General features: G+C 37.1%; 1 protein-coding gene across 5 annotated transcripts in view; it reads right to left on the bottom strand.

Moving 5' to 3' along the window:
- Positions 1-19,359, bottom strand: part of LOC101740924 (transcription factor EB) — a 164,595-nt gene that overhangs the window by 51,441 nt on the left and 93,795 nt on the right. Inside the window, exon 1 of one of the 5 annotated variants that reach the window (XM_038020950.2) lies at positions 445-589. The exons of the other annotated variants lie outside the window; for them this stretch is intronic. The gene's annotated coding sequence lies outside the window, so the exon portion shown is untranslated. Of the gene's footprint in view, positions 1-444; positions 590-19,359 lie in introns of those variants that run through there. 5 annotated transcript variants of the gene reach the window in all.

Below are 19,359 nucleotides of genomic sequence, written 5' to 3'. Positions count from 1 at the left end.
AAAACAAATTAAGCTTATCCGTCAAGTAAAAGATGTAACGAAATGAAAATGAGGTCGCAATCAATTAAGTTTGAGGCTGGAGGCAACCATGAAAAGCAACAAGGCCAGCAGATGAACTAAAAAAAAAACATCTCAAGAACAAACAATTTTCACAGCGTTCACTTTATCAAATCGACATAGTATTACAGTTACCGTAATGTACATAAGGCTTTTAAAGATTGTTGGGTTGCTAAAATTCAGAAAAGAAACTTACATAAATAAATGCGAATCGTGTCGTTTAATTAAAAAAAAAACAATTTAAAAACAATAGCGATGAAAAAGATAGATCTATTTGACCTATTAACACAGAAGATTCCGATGACGGCTTAGGGAGCCCTATAAGATAATAAATCCCATGGTAATCACGACAGATACGTCCGACGTAACCGAACTTGATTTACTTACGAAAAACATAACAAAATCGACTCGAGTCTTTCACATCACACCGGTATGTTACATACATATGTATATACGGAATACGGCGACGCGTTATGTCACGTCAAAGCACCGACTAAAACTGATTACGATGGATTGTTATCACGTTAAAAAAAAAAAGAAAAAAAAACATACAAATAAAATACGAACTTGACGATAAATTATACTTTAAGACTAGTCGCGAGCGTCGATAGTGAGAATCTTTTGTTGTACGCGGACGCACGCTCCGTAACTATTCCTAATCTTAATCAATGCCGCTGTCAAATTGCACTTGAAACATTTGAAACGTGATAAAACCGTAAGCGGAGGTGATTGGAGATTCAATCTATTTTTATACTTGTCGCTGTTTACGCGACAAGAAATGAAACATCGCGGACTGTTTCGCGGAGTTTTAAATTGACAATATTATATTATTTTTAGGTTTGCGTGCAATCTTATCCTTGTTCTTCGAGTGAATCTTGAAAAATAAGGATAAGATTGCACACATCTAAGGATAAGTCCTTATATTGAGTAAAACTTTGAATGCGCTTGTAGAAAATATTCGAAATGACCGACAAAAATATCAAAACGATATCTTTGGTTATCGTAGCTAGAGGCATTACTATGATTTTAAGACAAGCATCTATTTGTATTATCGATTTTAATAAAATCGATAATACAAATAGATCCAAATAAAGGCAAACATTTGTATGTCTTCTAATGAATACATACAAATGTTTGTTTGCCTTTAGAAATAAGTTAAATAAAACTACTAAACAATTTGACTCAGCAATAGCCCATGAATTTGATGCTATTTCACATATTTATACTGCATTCGTCAACGTCGTAATGTACAAGACAATCATGCTCGCCCTAACAATTGATTTCAAACAGCTGCGGTCGGCACGCGAGATCTCTGCAAATAAACCTCATTATGTCTCGCATGCATATACACGAAGCCAGCTAATACTGTGATTGCTGTAAAGAATGCTAACCTAACAACAACAGTGCCAATAATTTAATATTGTACATCAAAAATCGACTTACGAATCCAAAATCAAAGCCGCTATCCGCTGCGCAGAATACAGGAATGAATGGAGGAACATAATCCGAACAAAAGTGCTCCGCAAAGGTCACGATCCTTAGCACTGAGGAACACGATGCAAGGAGGAGGATGAGGATCAAAAGTATGCAAAACGAAAACGGAACAGTACATGTAAATAGACACGTTTGTTTTATGCTATTGAAACACAGGCTGATACATTGACTCAATGTTCTTCAGAAGGTAGAAAAACTAATAAATATATTCATCAATCAAGGAGAAACTGAAATAGCCTCTCAAGGCTATTAGCACAGGTAGGAGAAAAAAATAAGAAGATAAGCGAAGGAAATACGCACAGCTAGCTCTGTAACTATGCAAAGCCAATGAAAACAAAGTGCCTGCTCACGATTTATCTGAAAATACAGCCTCAACCCGAATTCCGTGTTGTGTAACATTAAAATATTGTATACGCAAGACGCACGCTTCAGATTTCGTATGCTAAACGTTCAGGATCACGTTATTCATGATTTTAATATTTGCGTTTACAAGTAGATTCTCTCGTCCGACTAGAACGGGCTTGCAAAAAGCATGTACACGATAATTGGTGTGAAAGCGTCGCGAATGTTAGGAAAATATTGCGAAAAACGCATAGTCGATTTTTGTTAAGAGCAATTTTTTTTTAAGTCGTTTCGTTTTTGTTACGTCATTGGACTCACCCTCAATTATCACTTATGTTTAAGCGATATTAGATGACATCTGTAGATTTTTTTTTTTTTTTTGCTGTATGGGTGGACGAGCTCACAGCCCACCTGGTGGTGTTAAGTAGTTACTGGAGCCCATAGACATCTACGACGTAAATGCGCCGCCCACCTTGAGATGTAAGTTCTAAGGTCTCAAGTATAGTTACAACGGCTACTCCACCCTTCAAACCGAAACGCATTACTGCTTCACGGCAGAAATAGGAACGGCGGTGGTACCTACCCGCGTGGACTCACAAGAGGCCCTACCACCAGTAAATCTAATAATCTGTCTTATAATTATAAATCTAATAATTATTGATTATAATAGTTTGTTCGTGATGTAAAAAAAAACTGTTTTATTCTATTTTATATGTAAAATACCATATTTAAATGGATAGTCGGTGATTTATCGGAAACAATCCTCATTCGAGGAATCTTTTAAAGTTTTTCAACTTTCAAACTTTACATCTTATCTGAGAATTTATAGAGTTTAGCTATAAACTAAGGCAAACTTACATTATTGGTAGGTAAAACAGTAAAATAATAATTTTATGAATATGCCAATATTTAATGGATTTTTAAATTGTCTTTGTGGGCTGACGAGCTTACGCCACACCTGATGATGAGTGGCTCCCGTCGCTCACCATCGTCAGCAAAATCAGGGACAATTCGCTGTCTACCGCTATAGATTTTTGTGTACACTTATCATTCGAATGTAGGTTTAAATTTAGTTTTATTATTAACATTTCTAGTTCCTACTTTAGTAAGTACCCTGTATAGCAACCGAATATTTTTGAAATAATTAAAAAAAAAAACATGTCGAGTGAAATAATGACACAATAAAACAGAATAAGCCTGCTGTAACGTATAGCCAGTGAAGGGATGACGAAAGAATATATTCTTGAATCAAAGTCTGATGAAATAAACTTTAACATTATCAAGGAATGACTTAGGACCTGGGATCGCTCTAAGTAATAAACAGTAATAAACTGTTTATAGTCTTGCAGTTTTTTTTTTATACAGACGGTAGATAGCATCATGGCCCATGCTACCTTGCGCCATGAGATTGGAATCTCAATTGTTTCGCATTAGTACTTGATGGAAATAAGGTAATAAGGAGTTTTGCATTTTATAGTACAAATATGAAAATACGTTGAGATTTTGCGTCTATATCATCCTTTTCTATAGAGGGTTACCACTAGGTTAGAGATTCGTGAGCTGACCTACTCGTCCGGTAAATCTAGCATGACTTCTCGAGGTCACTAGATTAAATAGGAAAAAGAAAAGAAGAAAAAAAAGATAGAGGCTTGATGAGTTACTCAAATTTTGTGATCAATATTCGAACAGGACAAGTGCTTCATTTAGCACGTTCAAGATTTCTCGTGGTTAACAAAACAGTTTATTTTTTTTATTGCTATTTATTGACACTGTTATCGTCATAGATGACGACTACGGTCGGAATCGCTTCGCTTGCTTGTTTGCACGAATGCGTCTCTGACATAACGCCCGAGTCCTAATGAAATATTTTAAATTCGGTCACGATTTTGATGGCGATACGTGAAATGAGTTATCACGAAATCGTATGAAACTCCAGAGATTTGTGCGTGAAAACTAAACGGTACGTGTATGTGTGTCAAGTGAAGATAATTCTGATATCAGATGACACAAACAGAAGGTTGTCGGTTTTACTAATTATTTAGAATAGTTGCTTAGTCCGCTGAGTTTCTCGACGGATCTTTTCAATGGGTCGCGATTCGGATCCGGTGGTAGATTCAACAAAGCACTGCTCTTGCTAAGGCTAGTGTTAGCAAATTCTCTCAAGTTGAGCCCGTGAGCTCTATTACCCCTTTTATTTATGCATAAAAATACATTAGATCAATAAATAAAAAACATTACACACACTACCATGTATTTAACACAACACATATACACATATATATACTCTGTGTTTATTGTCACACTTTTGTTATTGTTTTAAGTCTGTGGTCAAATTGGGAATAGATTAATATTGTTTGTCTTTAATATTTATTTGTCTATAAGCTAATCTAGGCGAAATCTGTTATTAAAGAAGTATAATAGACTTTGATAATAGAACCAATAATAATTTTCAAACTTCAAATAATTATTATAGTCGAATGTAGACTACCGGGGGACCACTAGTAAGTACCTATAATTGTTTGTATGCGGAATATTTGAACGTTATTTTCACAAAACTACAATACGTCTGATTAGTTTGAAAATTAGCACACGCATCAAGGACCGATGATAATGCAATCATTTTATTCGATCTAATATCCTGACAGTATCGACGTGATAAAAAAAACGAAATTATAATTTGCGTAATGACTGGTGGTAGAGCCTCTTGTGAGTCCACACGGGTAGGTACCATCACCGTGCCTATTTCTGCCGAGAAGCAGTAATGCGTTTTGGTTTGAAGGGTGGGGCAGCCGTTGTAACTTTACTGAGACCTTAGACCTCATATCTCAAGGTAGATGTCGGCATTTACGTGGTAGATATCTATGGGCTCCACTTAAGACCAGGTGGGCTGTGAGCTCGTCCAACCATCTATGCAATAAAAAAATAAAAATAAAAATGAATTGTTAGTTCGATTTGCTATTTAAAAAAGGTTTATTTAGACCTAAGATGTAATATATACATGTGTACGTATAGATCAACGCACGTGTTGAAACGCTATTAAACTCGACATTAACAGACCTATTTTGTGGAACAACAATGTCGGTGGTTATATCAGTGAAAATCTGAAAAAACATTAAGTTGACAAATCGTGTGTGACGTCACGACACGCCTCAGACGAACACTTGCCTCCGAGAGTACCTTACCTTGTAACATATTAAAGTTGTTAGATCGAGTGCTAACACAAGATATGACATTTTGTACGCGAACACGCATAGATATGCATACATACAATAGTAATGTTGATAAATTTTAGAAATTGATTTTATAATTTGGATTAATAAATTGAAAATTGTTTTTTTTTTTTTTATTGCTTAGATGGGTGGACGAGCTCTCAGCCCGCCTGGTGTTAAGTGGTTAGTGGAGCCCATAGACATCTACAACATAAATGCGCTAAACACTTTGAGATATAAGTTCTAAGGTCTCAAGTATAGTTACAACGGCTGCCCCGTTTGTAAAATCATTTAAGTATTACGCATGTTTAATTTAAGCATTCTTCGAAATCAGATTCGAGTTAATATTTACGCTACTTTGTATGCTGCGTCACTGGGCAATAGTACAATACTTAGAAAAATAAATAAATAAAACTACTGCGATATATTATTATATAAACTATTTTATCACTGACAAACAATATTAATGTTACATTATGAATTACAGAAAAATAAATTCACTGCCTGATAATAATAAGCTTCAAATAAGCCGTTAAGCTTGGCACCGCAAAGCAAACAACGTGAAACACATGTAAACGTCGCTTTAGTAGTTGTTAATTTTTGACAGCGATGAATCATATCGAGAAACGCCATGTTAATTAAAATAAAAAAAGTATTCTGAGAATTATTCTGTTGTGGGATATTTAACTTTATGTGCGGGTAGGTTGCCGCTGCCTGTAAAAGGCGCTACGGAAAACGTGGACGTCTTGCATTTTGTGGCACGATTCCCGTAGACAAAACCCACTGAGTTTCTCGTCAGATCTTCTCAGGGTCGTGATCCTATTCGACGGTAGATTCTGCGAAGCACTGCTCTTGCTAGGGCCAGTGTTGTTAGCTAATTCTCTCAGATTGAACCCGTCAGCTCACCTAACTTCACCCGTCAACGTGGAACTGGTACAGCCAGGCTACCAGCGAATAGGTAGAAAAACAATAACGCGAACACATACAGAAGCTTTCTCGGTTTATTACACCGTATATTTCTTCCGCGAAGACAATATTGAAATAATATACCCAGTATCACTCTCACGTTTATCCCAAATGATAGGTCATAATATATTGAAATCCGTCAAAAGGTTTAGGCTGTGTGGAGCGTGCCAAAAATTTAGACATATATACGCTTGAAAAACATAACCGTCTTTACTTCGGCAGTATAGTAAATAAATTAAAAAAATAAATTCCACGATGTCTGCATTTTTCCCGGATACGTACTTCGGCAATGACGATGCTTTAAGATCGACAACACCTCTTGACCGAACACTTAACTAAAATAATGAACTCAACAAGAACTTAACAATTTTAAAAAAAGAAGAAATTCCACAACGACATCCTTGTAAACTAATGTCAGAATGATAGATCATCAGACACAATCTCGCAGCCTCCGCACGAAGATAAGATAAACGAACGACAACTCGTATCTAAAATCGAAATAGCCGAAAGAAACAATTCGGCGCTTAGCAACAAACACGGTTGCACTGCGATTACATAAGAGCATGTTGCTTCGAATGCAGAAAGGATTGTCTTTGCAATGAATTGCGAATTAGGGAATGCACTGAACGTAGCACCAGACTCGACAGACGATTTCTGTTCATTATAGAGCCTATGGACATCACAAGGCATCGCAAGGTGGAAGGAAAGAGACCACGCGGCCGGTATGACCAAATAACCACCCCCCTAACTGAGCTGGCAATAGCAACCGCTCTACGAGAAGCTGATAACCGAGGTGGAAACAGCTCACACTTCAGCTTCAAAGACACGACCTTCAGTAAGGAAGAAAGCGACGAAGAAGATGGACATCACAACGTGAATATTCCCGCAACGCACCATAAGACCTGAGGTTCGAAGTATCACCCTCAAAAACGGAACGCATGGCTGATTCGCGGGAGGAGTGAGCAAGATGGGGATACTTCCTCTTACTATACGCATTTTACGCAAATTGACAAATTTCGTGGGATTGTTTTCGATTACGATGAACACGCATAAGTACATTGTTTTTTCCATAAAAAAATTGGTACCGGTTCGTGGGATCTGAACACCGGTACAGTGGTATCGCCCGATATAGTTAGGCCAAGTGACTTATCTTTTAGACCATGACGATTTCTAAAATTTAACTCTGAATTTTCATTATCTAATTTTCTACACATTAGCATTAGTCTGATCGGATATATGTATATCTCTAGATAGATCTCCTGTGACCAGTCGCCTTGACGACCTCTTGAGCGTTATGCAAACACCATGTTCAGGTCAATCGCGTGATATGACATATTCAAAGACATCCTTTACAACTCAACTTGATTTAGTCCAAAGACTAATGTATAAATGTCCTCTCCTGAATCAGTATCTACATATTTATCTGATATATTTTAAACATAAAAAATATCCTTCTGAGATAATTAGGTAATTAAATGATTAGCGCTAGTATTAAGCGTATTTTTTCTTAATAAGTATTTAAATTAATTAATTAAACTTTAATCTTGTGTAATTACGAATGGTTTTAAAATGGCAAATAATGCAATAAATAATATTTTATTTCTGAGACCGTTCGGTTCTGTTTTTTCAAGTTTTGCTTTAATTGGTTGTAGTAATTAAGCTGCATATACCTAGACTTATATCTCTTTATAATTTAAGTTATATTAATTTGAAAATATTCCCATACGCACCCCCTAATGTCACTCGATTTTATCTCAAGCGCCGGTCACCGTCCTCGCCGAACCCGTCACTTGCGACAAAGAGCTTGACGAGTAAATTAACCCACAGACACAGCCCACTGAGTTTCTCCCCGGATGTTCTCAGTGGGTCGCGTTTCCGATCCGGTGGTAGATTCTGCGAAGCATTGCTCTTGCTAGGGCCAGTGTTAGCAACACTCCCGGTTTGAGCCCCGTAGGCTCACCTACTAGTTCGGTGAATTTAGAATAACCCCTCGAGGTTACTGGAATAGGCAGGGGGAAAAAAATCGATTTCAGATACTAATATTAAATTTTGATTTCGCTCAATTTCAGTTGTATAATAATTATTTAGGATTTAAGACATCGATGATGTTCCATATAATTAGAAAAGAAAATGTTATATTTAATGTAATAATTCTGTTTTTTTTTTTAAATTAATAACTTAAAATGTAACCGTATTAAAAAAATAAATCTAATGGAAAATCTAATAATAATGCATTGTACATATTGGTGCTTGAAATATGTTCCAGACGCAAAAACTGCAGCTATTTATTCTAACGTAGACCTATTGCTCAGTATTAATATTTGCGATTCTATTATTAAAACTTTATGTAACCTGCGTAATATTTATATTATTACAATAATAATAAAGGTTTATCGAGCAGCACGTGTGCAAGCCGCTTTAAGCGCCTTACGACGTATTGTTCCGAATCGACCTTCACAAAATGGCTTTCGATCTAGAATAATGTAATAATTTTCCTTGTGGGCATCCTTGTAGTATTTCACGTTTTTAATTTAAGTGGCAATTGAACGAACCTATCCATACTAATATATAAATCTAGAGTTGTTTTTACGGATGTTCCGTTATAACTACTGAACCATGAATCCGATTGACTTGAAACTTCGTATCCATGTAGAAAATACACATACTTAATGGATAGGCTAATATTTATATGAGTGTTGGACTCCCTACGCCAGTTGCGGGGGCGTTAATGATGAAAATCTTTGTGGGGGTGAGAAATAATAATGTTAATTTTAAATGCCCAGCGAAGCGGACGGGTACAGCTAGTATTGTAATATATCTTTACGTGATTGTCACTCGCCTCATGTAAATTTCGGTACATAATGAAAGAAGAAAATAAACGAAAACTTATACGAAATCTCTTCGTAACATTTTCTATATATCTTCCTGAGCGCCACTAACGTACTCCTACTGAGGCAGCCGTTGTAACTATACTGAGGCAGCCGTTGTAACTATACTGAGACCTTAGAACTTTTATCTGAAGGTGGATGGCGCATTTACGTTGTAGATGTCTATTGGCTCCTGTAACCACTTAACACTAGGTGGGCTGTGGGCTCGTCCACCCGCCTAAGCAATAAAAAAAAATAAAAAAAAACATTTTCGTATAAAAATAAGAAAAATTAAGATCGGCGTAATCATGGCAACAGTAAGCAGATTACCAAGCAAAAGAATCACGCGTTATATCGCAAGACCTACTATGTTAAGACGGGTATCAACACGCATCAATGTGTTCTAAATGTCACATAATAAGTGGATTCGACTACTTATCTTGGCTAAGAAAAAATTGCTTTACTCCCGAAGAGGGAAACTATAGAAAATTCATAAATAATCCTCATCTACAGGACTTTTAGTGAGACCCTGAAAAGTGAATCAGTATTAACTTAGAAGACATAACGAAACCTTAATCTTCTTAGCTCCGGAAAGATCGAACATAATGCACAAACCAATAAACAATAAGTCACAAATGGAGCGCGAAATCTCCGAATGGTTGTTTTTTTTGTAGATATTTTATTTTAGCTAATAATTGTTACTAATGAGGTCATGACGACCTTAGTTTTTGTATTTCAGTCAACTTTTAACGTTCACGGACACGAATAACATTATTTCTTAGAGTACAAAGATGTACAACAGTATTGTGGGTAGGCTGTGTACAAAAAATGCCTTACAGAGGTTGTTCTAAGAGCCTGGGGACGCGCCTGTCAATCTTGAGTTTCTCATAGAGAACCGTTAAAATAGAAGTTCCTTGCAACAAATTTTTTAATAGCTCAAAACCCAATGGCAAATGCTATATCAACTATTCCCATTATAAAATACAGTTTTTTTTATTGCCTTTCTAGACAGACGAGCGTATGGTCCACCTGATGAGTGGTTAGCGTCGCCCATAGACGTCAGCAATGCCAGGGTCAGAGCCAAGCCGCTGCCTACCGTTGCTATAAAATTAACTGTTTAAATTTGTAGTTTCATCTTATAAAATCTTCCATGCCAATACATTGTCCATACCTGTATACCGACTTCATTAGGCGTAAATAAATATGTATACATAGATCTATATATTAATACGTGAAACAAAAACTTTGTATCCCTTTTTACGAAAATTGCGCGGACGAAGGAGTATGAAATTATCCACACTTTTAGAGAATATAGAGAAGAAGTGCACAATGCTAATATTTTTTTTAAATAATGCATAAAAGATACATTAAATCAATAAAGAAAACATTACACACACTACATACCATGTATTTGACACACACACGCATGCATACTGTTTATTGTCAAACTTTTGTTCTTGACGTCTGTGGTCAAATTGAGAATAGATTAAATATTCTTTGTCTTTATTAATATTTTTTTATAGTGTAGTCTTGGCGAAATTTGTGATTATAGAAGTTTAAAATACAATCATAATAGTGTACAAACTTACAATTCCAATTAATTATAGTCAAATTTCGACTACTGGGGGACCACTAGTTAAAATAAATGGATGTTAAAATTTGAAACTATTAGTTCTACTTTCCAAATATTTTGCTCGACATTACAACTTTTTGGTGTACCGTAATCAATGTTGTATTATCGTAATTCGAGTCAATGACTTCGGCTGAACACAGTGCGTGCGGTATCTCTAAAACGAATACAATACCATTATACATATTACTGGTATGTAGTATAGGTTATTTAAAATTTTGGTAACTCCTTTTTTGTTTTCATCGTCATCTCGATTTTTTACGTTAAGAGTGTCTTTTTGTTGTTGATTTACTGCCTCGTTCGAAAGTCCTAGTTCGGTATGACTTCAGATAGTCGACCCGAATAGAAATTATTGTTTTACCTATTGAAGCACACTACTGAACTGACCTTTGATAAGAGCTCAATAAGTGAGTGAGTGAGTGATTGAGTTAGTGAGAGAGTGAGTGAGTAGGTGAGTGAGTGAGTGAGTGAGTGAGTGAGAAAGAGAGTGAATGAGTGAGTGAGTGAGTGAGTGAGTGAGTGAGTGAGTGAGTGAGTGAGTGAGTGAGTGAGTGAGTGAGTGAGTGAGTGAGCGAGTGAGTGAGTGCGAGAGAGAGAGAGAGTCTTCTTGTAAACCATGCTTATTTTACGAAGCTAATTGGAGAATAGACCTCAGTAAATTTACGTTGTATGATACGAGGACAAGCCCTGGGATTATTACGGATTCCTTTCCTGAACTGCATTTGAGTTTATATGTGCCTACTTAATTAAAACATAATTTAACGTAACGACACATTATAAAATCGGTACTGCTAGCGGATTCTGTGCTCTGCGTAAATGACAAACAAACCTGAACTTGATGCACACAGGCTCTTGAGTAGACCCAGGGCAATTGGATATCCCAAAGATGCTCCAATAAAAGGATCCATTTCGATAATCTGTAGAGTTCACAAAAGTTATTGCGGAAACACTAGCAGCAGGTGGCGTTATAATAAAATGACCTGATCCTAATTCTAAAGAAAATAAAAATCGCTAAAAATGAAACACATAGCTATACGTTGGTGCAGACAACGGTGAAAGAACAATTATTATTAGAGAACAGGAAAATGCTCAAGTTTCGTTTCCCTTCTTTGTATCCCGCAAAAATTTCCTGATCACGATTATAAGTCAAGAAGATATAGATTAACTCCATAAAAAACTTTACGCACAAGTCAATAGACGGAATGATCTGAAACTTTAAAATCAAAATGATAAATATCCAATGTAAAAGGTTACATATCAGCTGTTATCAAAACAGTTGGGCACTGTCAAACACGCCCACGGAGCAACGTATGATATATTCCTGTTCATACGCATGATTCATATTCGGTTAAAATGTCTCTGGTTAGACAAAAGAGGGCGCGATTCGCCTAGTATTGAATAGTCATCACAAGATAAATACCCACATTAAACTTGCAGTCATCACCGAAACGCAAAAGCTGCAGGAATATGCGGGACATTCAAAACAGCCGTATGGGCCCATTATCCGCTCTATGACCAGAAAAAGTCAAATGTGTAAAGGTTTAACGGGTTTACGGTTGTTCACGATTGATCTGTTAGTAGCAATGTTAATGTTGGTGAAACTAATATCAATTAAAAGAAATGGCATCAGTCACAGAAAAAGTAGTTTCAATTATGTATTAGACTCACGAAAATGGAAGATGAAAACTATGTTAAAACAGAGTTCGATGAACTCTTAACAAATTTTCATTGTTTAATTGATATGTAATTTCGTTTGTATTTCACTATTGAAATAAATAATATTAGAAAAAGACTTTGAAGAAGAAGGAGGAATAAATGTATCAGTTTCAGCTTTTATATAGTTCGATAAAACTATTCTTATTATCACAAAAGGACCACAAATCAATTGGGTCTGAAAAGTGGTCACAGACCGCAAATATCACGGCAAGTTTAAGTTTAAAAAACTAGTTTAACTAAAATCAATTTTTAAATCCTGGTGATCGGATTAGGCCAAGGTCCTTGATCGGTCGGTCCTTGATACTAGTTTCAAGTAAATCGGAGGTCTCACAAGTTGATGAAGATTACATTCATTACTGATGGTAGAACGTCTTGTGAGTCCCCACGGGTAGGTACCACCACCCTGCCTATTTCTGCCGTGAAGCAATAATGCGTTTCGGTTTGAAAGGCGTGGCAGCCGTTGTAACTATACTCAGACCTTAAAACTTATATCTCAAGGTGGGTGGCGCATTTGCGTGGTACCTATATGTCTATTGGCTCCAGTAACCACTTAACACCAGGTGGACTGTGAGCTCTTCCACCCATCTAAGCAGCAAAAAAAATAACAAACGTTGAAAGTTTTAAATTGACAGGCCTAGCCAATAAAAACGTGTTAAAAATCATTGACACATTAACTACCTGATGTTTGTTGTCTATCTATTCCAGTTCTTTGACTGTACATTTATCCAATTGTGGCACTTTGTATATTGACCACCTTTGTATCTAATCCAGTATTGACAATCCAAGAAGGTTTTCTAATACCGTTATCGTACGAGATGGCACGCAAGCATTGTAGATTCAACAAAAGTATTTCACATAAAATTTCGAATTAAGCACAGCAAAGCATGGTCAACTATCACACTCAATATTTCCCCCCTCCATGCTGAGGTTCATGAATTCTTTGAATTATGCTTTTGAACTCTAACGATTTGGCACTTGTCCAATGGAGAGTTGTACTAACATGAAACAGCTCCGAAGCCTTATTCGTCCTTAGTTGTGATTGTACGCTTTCTACCCTGGATTGTGCTGGTTACCGTTAGACGTTCAGGGTCATCTGAAACTTTACGAGCAATATTCCCGAAATCATATTCAGCTCAGTGAAAGCTTGCTACGAAATCTTTGGGAACTGCTCCAAGAGATATTAGCTAGATTCCTCAGAATTTTTCAAACTAATTCCCGATCCACTAACGGTGATTTTAGGTACCTCAAGCACCGGTCATCGTTCTCGTCGAACCCGTCGCTTGCGACGAAGGGCTCGACGAGTAAATTAACCCTCAGACACAGCCCACTGAGTTTCTCGCCAGATCTTCTCAGTGGGTCGCGTTTCCGATCCGGTGGTAGATTCTGCGAAGCACGGCTCTTGCTAGGGTTCGTGTTAGCAACGTCATCAGGTTTGAGCCCCGTGAGCAAGCTAAAAGACATATATTAAAATGCCAGTGTATTAACATCTATAAGTCGATTCTCTAGAATAATTCACACGTGTGCTACATGAATAAATAATGTGTATCGTGTCAAACGGTCCGCGACACCCTAAGGCAATATTGCTTGTTTCATAACATTTGCAATCAAGTTTCTTCTAGAGTTGGCCCTTCGGTCGTGTTTCAAACTCGAGCCTTGAACTTAGATAAAGAGAACAAGGCTGTCTGCTAGTCAATGTCGTTAAATAGACAGTTTTTTAATGATTCAATACAATTTATTAGGTTGCTTTTGGATTTGATTTGTGTAAATATCTTTGAAATTTATTATGAGTTACTTTTCACATAAACAAGGCCGTCTTGTTTAAAGTATCAACTCTTTATAATAAGACAATTTTGAAAACCAAAAAAGATATTTAGTTCGTTCGAATTTTAATTTCGAGATATTTTATGATGTCGTATATGAGTCGTCTATTATCAAAGGCGGCAATCTGTACATTTGGACAAAAATTTTTTATTGATATGTCAATACAGATTTATTTGAATATAATCGTCTCCTTCAAAGAATACGGTTCAAAACCTGCATTAAATGAAGGTTAATAGTTAACCTGTTATTTATCTAAGATGTCGTTCCGAAGAGTTTTGTGACTGCCAATGGAATACAAAGTCAATAATTCGTTTTTCTGATTTACCAATCATTGTCCAAAAGTCAGATTGCCGCCTTTGATAATAGTCGACTCATATATAGTTAAAGGTATAGGTAGATATAAGGGTGTTCTCACAGGTGTTTCAGTGTTGCTGTGAGCACATTGCGCTTCAAGCTACGAAATGGATGTCTCTATAATGTTTAAAATTATTTATTGTTATACAAGATCTCTGGTTAACTGATACCTAATCTTACCTACCCGTTGTGGTTTACAAATTATTTTATAAATGAAAACTTCTTTAAAAAGCTACAGTATATCTAGATGAACGTATTGGGCATGCGAGAAAATCAGATAAATATTGTGCAAGTGTTCTTTTGCTACAAAACCAATCCATTACAAATGTTTGCTAAAAAAGATTTTTAATTTATTAGTTTCCTCGCTTTTTTATTGCATAGATGGGTGGACGAGCTCACAGCCCACCTGGTGTTAAGTGGTTACCGGAGCCCATAGACATCTGCAACGCAAATCCGCCACCCAGCTTGAGATATAAGTTCTAAGGTCTCAGTATAGTTACAACGGTTGCCCCACCCTTCAAACCGAAACGCATTACCGCTTCAAGGCAGAAAATAGGCAGGGTGGTGGTACCTACTCGTGCGGACTCACAAGAGGGCCACCGGAAATTTCCTATATCAGATAGAAAATGGACACAAATCAATGTTGCAATCATATTTATGGAAATCGTCGTCTGACGCGTGACTTGGGAATAGCTACACCCCTTATGTCTGATATATTAGCAGCTGCAAACGGTGTGCTTCGATATCTACACAACATCAATATCGTCACTCATCTAGAGATCGAATTCTCATTTGTATTGTATTTTTGACTGTTTCGCGGCAAAACTTGATTGGATATTATACCTTGCAGACTTACAATACGCCAACACCTAATTATGAGTCATGATTAGACACGATTAATTATTGCCGTAGTACCAATCCAATATTACGACTGAAATCAGTAGGACAGTGCACGTTTTACGACCAGTACGTACGTAAACAATAAACATTAAATGTTACAAACAGCAAAACACTACTTTCGATGACCTTCCGTTTTTTGTCCTCGTTCCGATGAGTTGCACAACCCGCCTTACCGTTGGCATTTCATCAATTGATAATAATGTCCCTTGCTACAAGTGCAGCATGCGTGATTAAACATCACACGAATGGGCTTGATTCGTTGACTTTGCCTTTGTAACAACATAGCCGATCCTGCGGACCGAATGGTAAACAGTCGACGTCGCCCAAAACACGTCATTTCGGATCCTCCCGATCCACTAACGGTGCTTTTAGGCACCTCAAGCACCGGTCATGGTTCTCATCAAACCCGACGAAGGGCTCGGAGAGTAAATTAACCCACAGACACAGCCCACTGAGTTTCTTGCCGGATCTTCTCAGTAGGTCGCGTTTCCGACCCGGTGGTAGATTCTGCAAAGCACTGCTCTTGCTAGGGTTAGTGTTGGCAACGTCGTCAGGTTTGAGCCCCATGAGCTCACCTACTTGTTAAGGTTACGCTGAAATGGCCCCTCAAGACCATCAGCTTTGATAGGAAAAAACCAAAGTTGACTTTGCCGGCCTACCTGTACATGTGTGGTCGTCACCGTCACCTAACTCAGAGGAGTCTTTTTTCCGAACCCCGTTTCAAGGACAGGTCGTAGCGCTCGGCAAAACCAAGTGGAGAGGAGTTCAATCCAAAGACGCATGGTATATGTCAAAAATATCTCTAGAAATGCACTGCGAATGCACCTACGCATTGGTTTCTGGTGGTGCAGATGAACTCTGTTACGGTAGTAAGCGGTGCGATGGAAAAATAGGGTATGACAGAATTATCTCGAACATTCCTCAGAGCCCTCCCCATGGAACATACTATACAGAACACAGAGAGAGAACCTCCTACCGTGAAACCGTTCGTTCCAAAAGATTTGTGAGAACCGGATTATCAAGAATACGTGTGACATTAGTGACAGTAATGACAGGATGATGGAGTCTATTCACGCGGTACCAACAGTAAAAAAAGAATAAATACGAAAATACTCTTATGAAAATTGTATAATTTAATTGTAGGTTGTAATTGTAAATTTTATATAATTGTAATTGTAAATTTTAATTTAATTGTAAATTTTATAATTTAATTGTAAGTCTCAATTGTATGTGTTTTTTAATTATAGCTATCAATGTTAGTTAATGCAATGTTTTCAAGTTTACTATCAGCTGACGGTGAGAACTCGTTCCGTTTTTGTCATACTAATGTTAACATATTGTATTTGGTTCATCATATTGGATGTTCATCGTTTTCTCTCGTAAATTTTACTTAACTTATTCAATCGCTAACCACTCACCTGGAACTTCTTAATTATTGTACGTAATGCTACTTTGAGGAAAATATAAGACCTTTTTGGGAATTCCCATTTATATATTTCCGTGTACGATCTTTACCATATATGTACGTCAAGACTGCGTGAATATTGAATTTGTTCTCGCTTATCACTAAATTAGCAAATCATCATCATCATCATCATCATCATCATCAGCCTTTATCTGCCCACTGCTGGACATAGGTCTTCCCCAATGCCTTCCACATAATGCGGTCCTCCGCCTTCCGCATCCAACGACTTCCAATATATACTAGCAAATACTATAAAATAATTTATTTACCTTTTGAAAAAAAAAAGTTTTCATATCGTAAACCGTAAATACGTAAATCGTAATAGTCGCAAACCCTAATCACCCGAAACCTCAAGATTTTGATTCATTTTCTATTTTGTAATTACCGGTTTAATGTTGCCATTTTGAACACAAAAAAAAACTGACATCGGTATTGAAAATAGAGGCGAAAATGGTCATCAACTGTTTTTAGTCTTAGCGTATTTATATTCATTTAACCTTATTGTATTGTGGTCAATCGCGAAGTTAAAAACCAGCGGCGCGAATAATGTTAGTTTACCACGCGACGCATCTATCATTTACGCGGACCTAGTCGGTAAATTGTTTTAATTGGCTTACACTCAACTATTGAGACCTAGACAGTCATTAGTGTAAAGTAACCCATTTTTCTAAAGGGGAGATTGAACGAATCGACCTTCTGACCTGGCATTAAGTATGAATTCGATATTTTTCCATACTAACTTGGCATCGCGTGCTTGGCCATAGCTTGTACAAAAAAAATGAAAACTATTATATCTATCTGTGCTTCTTTTATCTGTCCTTTTGATGACTGAATGTTTGCATGTTCATGCTCTATACCATATAATCGATTTTGATACAACTTGGCGGTATCTCTCACAGTATCGTCAACGCACGATATATGGCCTAGTTTCAAATCACAATGGTGCTAAGGCTTTTTTCCTCCCTAAGTTGGTAGCTTAGGGGGTATGCCAGCGTAACCTGACGAGTAGGTGAGCTTACGGGGCTCTAACCTGAGGACGTTGCTAACACTAGCCCTAACAAGAGCAGCGCTTCACGGAATCTACCACCGGATCGGAAACGCGACCCACTGAGAAGATCCGCCGAGAAACTCGGTAGGCTGTATCTGAAGGTTAGTGCTAAGGTAAAATTCGTTTCAATTTACATACATATATAATGTGTGGTCGATGAAATAAAAACCAAGTTGTTGCTCTGCAAAGAGTGGTTTATTATTATTATTTTATTAAGTTAAGTATTTCTAACTTATGTTCGACCAAATCCGCACCACACTCGAGATCCCATTCCACGACGCCCTTCATGCGGCCAATGATCGGAGGCACTGGCGGGACATCACAAGGAGTAAAATCATGTCGAATTGTAATGGTCATGACCCTCAGCAGTGAGGAAACGACGCGAGGAGGGAGGATTAACTTATTTCTATACTTACAATTATTATAATTATTTTCGAACCTGCAAAGATACACAACATTGAAGGCTATTGCTTCAATATTTAGACCTTTTTTTTAATTTGCAATTTTTTAATTTTTTTAAGAAGGAACGTTATCTTTTTGAATGTCCAAAGCCAGAGAGAAATTCCAATAGAATGGTCATAGCTTCCACCATAGATAATACTATTATGATAGTCGAAGTTAATGCGCGGGAAATTTAAATGTAATGAAAGGCCAAGAGAGCTTCATTTACACACATATCAATAAATAAAAAACATTTTATTTTTGGCTCCTGCTACAAACCCAACTGCCTACCATGTGACGCAAGACATAAAAAAAACTCAATTAGTACAACAGTCGTCCTGAAAAAAAATAAACAACAATTTTTTTAAAAGTTTTACGACGTAAACGGCAAACACATTCAAGAAGTTATTCATTCAACAAGCTATTGTTATGAAAATTGATCGTATCGCACAACAAGAATTTCAATTAGCAACATCAACAACGCACACGCGTATTTCTAATAACTTTACTAGCGATACAGATCAGATCAGCGATACAAAGCGATACAGATCAATACAAATTTCAGGAGAAACAAATAGAATGGTCGCCGGTTCGTCTTATCGATGTTGACGACACACACGCCCTTTGCCGATAAGTGTCATTATTAAATGAAACGTATACCTACGCATTACTGGTGGTAGGACCTCTTGTGAGTCCGCGCGGGTAGGTACCACCGCCCTGCCTATTTCTGCCGTGAAGCAGTAATGCGTTTCGGTTTGAAGGGTGGGGTAGCCGTTGTAACTATACTGAGATCTTAGAACTTATATCTCAAGGTGGGTGGCGCATTTACGTTGTAGATGTCCATGGGCTCCAGTAACAACTTAACATCAGGTGGGCTGTGAGCTCGTCCACCCATCTAAGCAATAAAAAAAATATTTAGTAATTAATAAATATATTACAATATACAAAACGCTCCTGGACTCGTGAATACACACATCGCGCGTACTAACAGATACGGTCAGAAAAAAAAACCAGTTAGTTTTCATTGAAATATTATTTGTTTGAAAGAA

The sequence above is a fragment of the Bombyx mori genome, chromosome 27 (genome assembly GCF_030269925.1).
Source record: "Bombyx mori chromosome 27, ASM3026992v2".
In the NCBI taxonomy this organism is placed as follows: Eukaryota; Metazoa; Arthropoda; class Insecta; order Lepidoptera; family Bombycidae; genus Bombyx; species Bombyx mori.
Note: the sequence above shows the minus strand (reverse complement) of the source record. Positions and strands in the feature narration are given on the sequence as shown.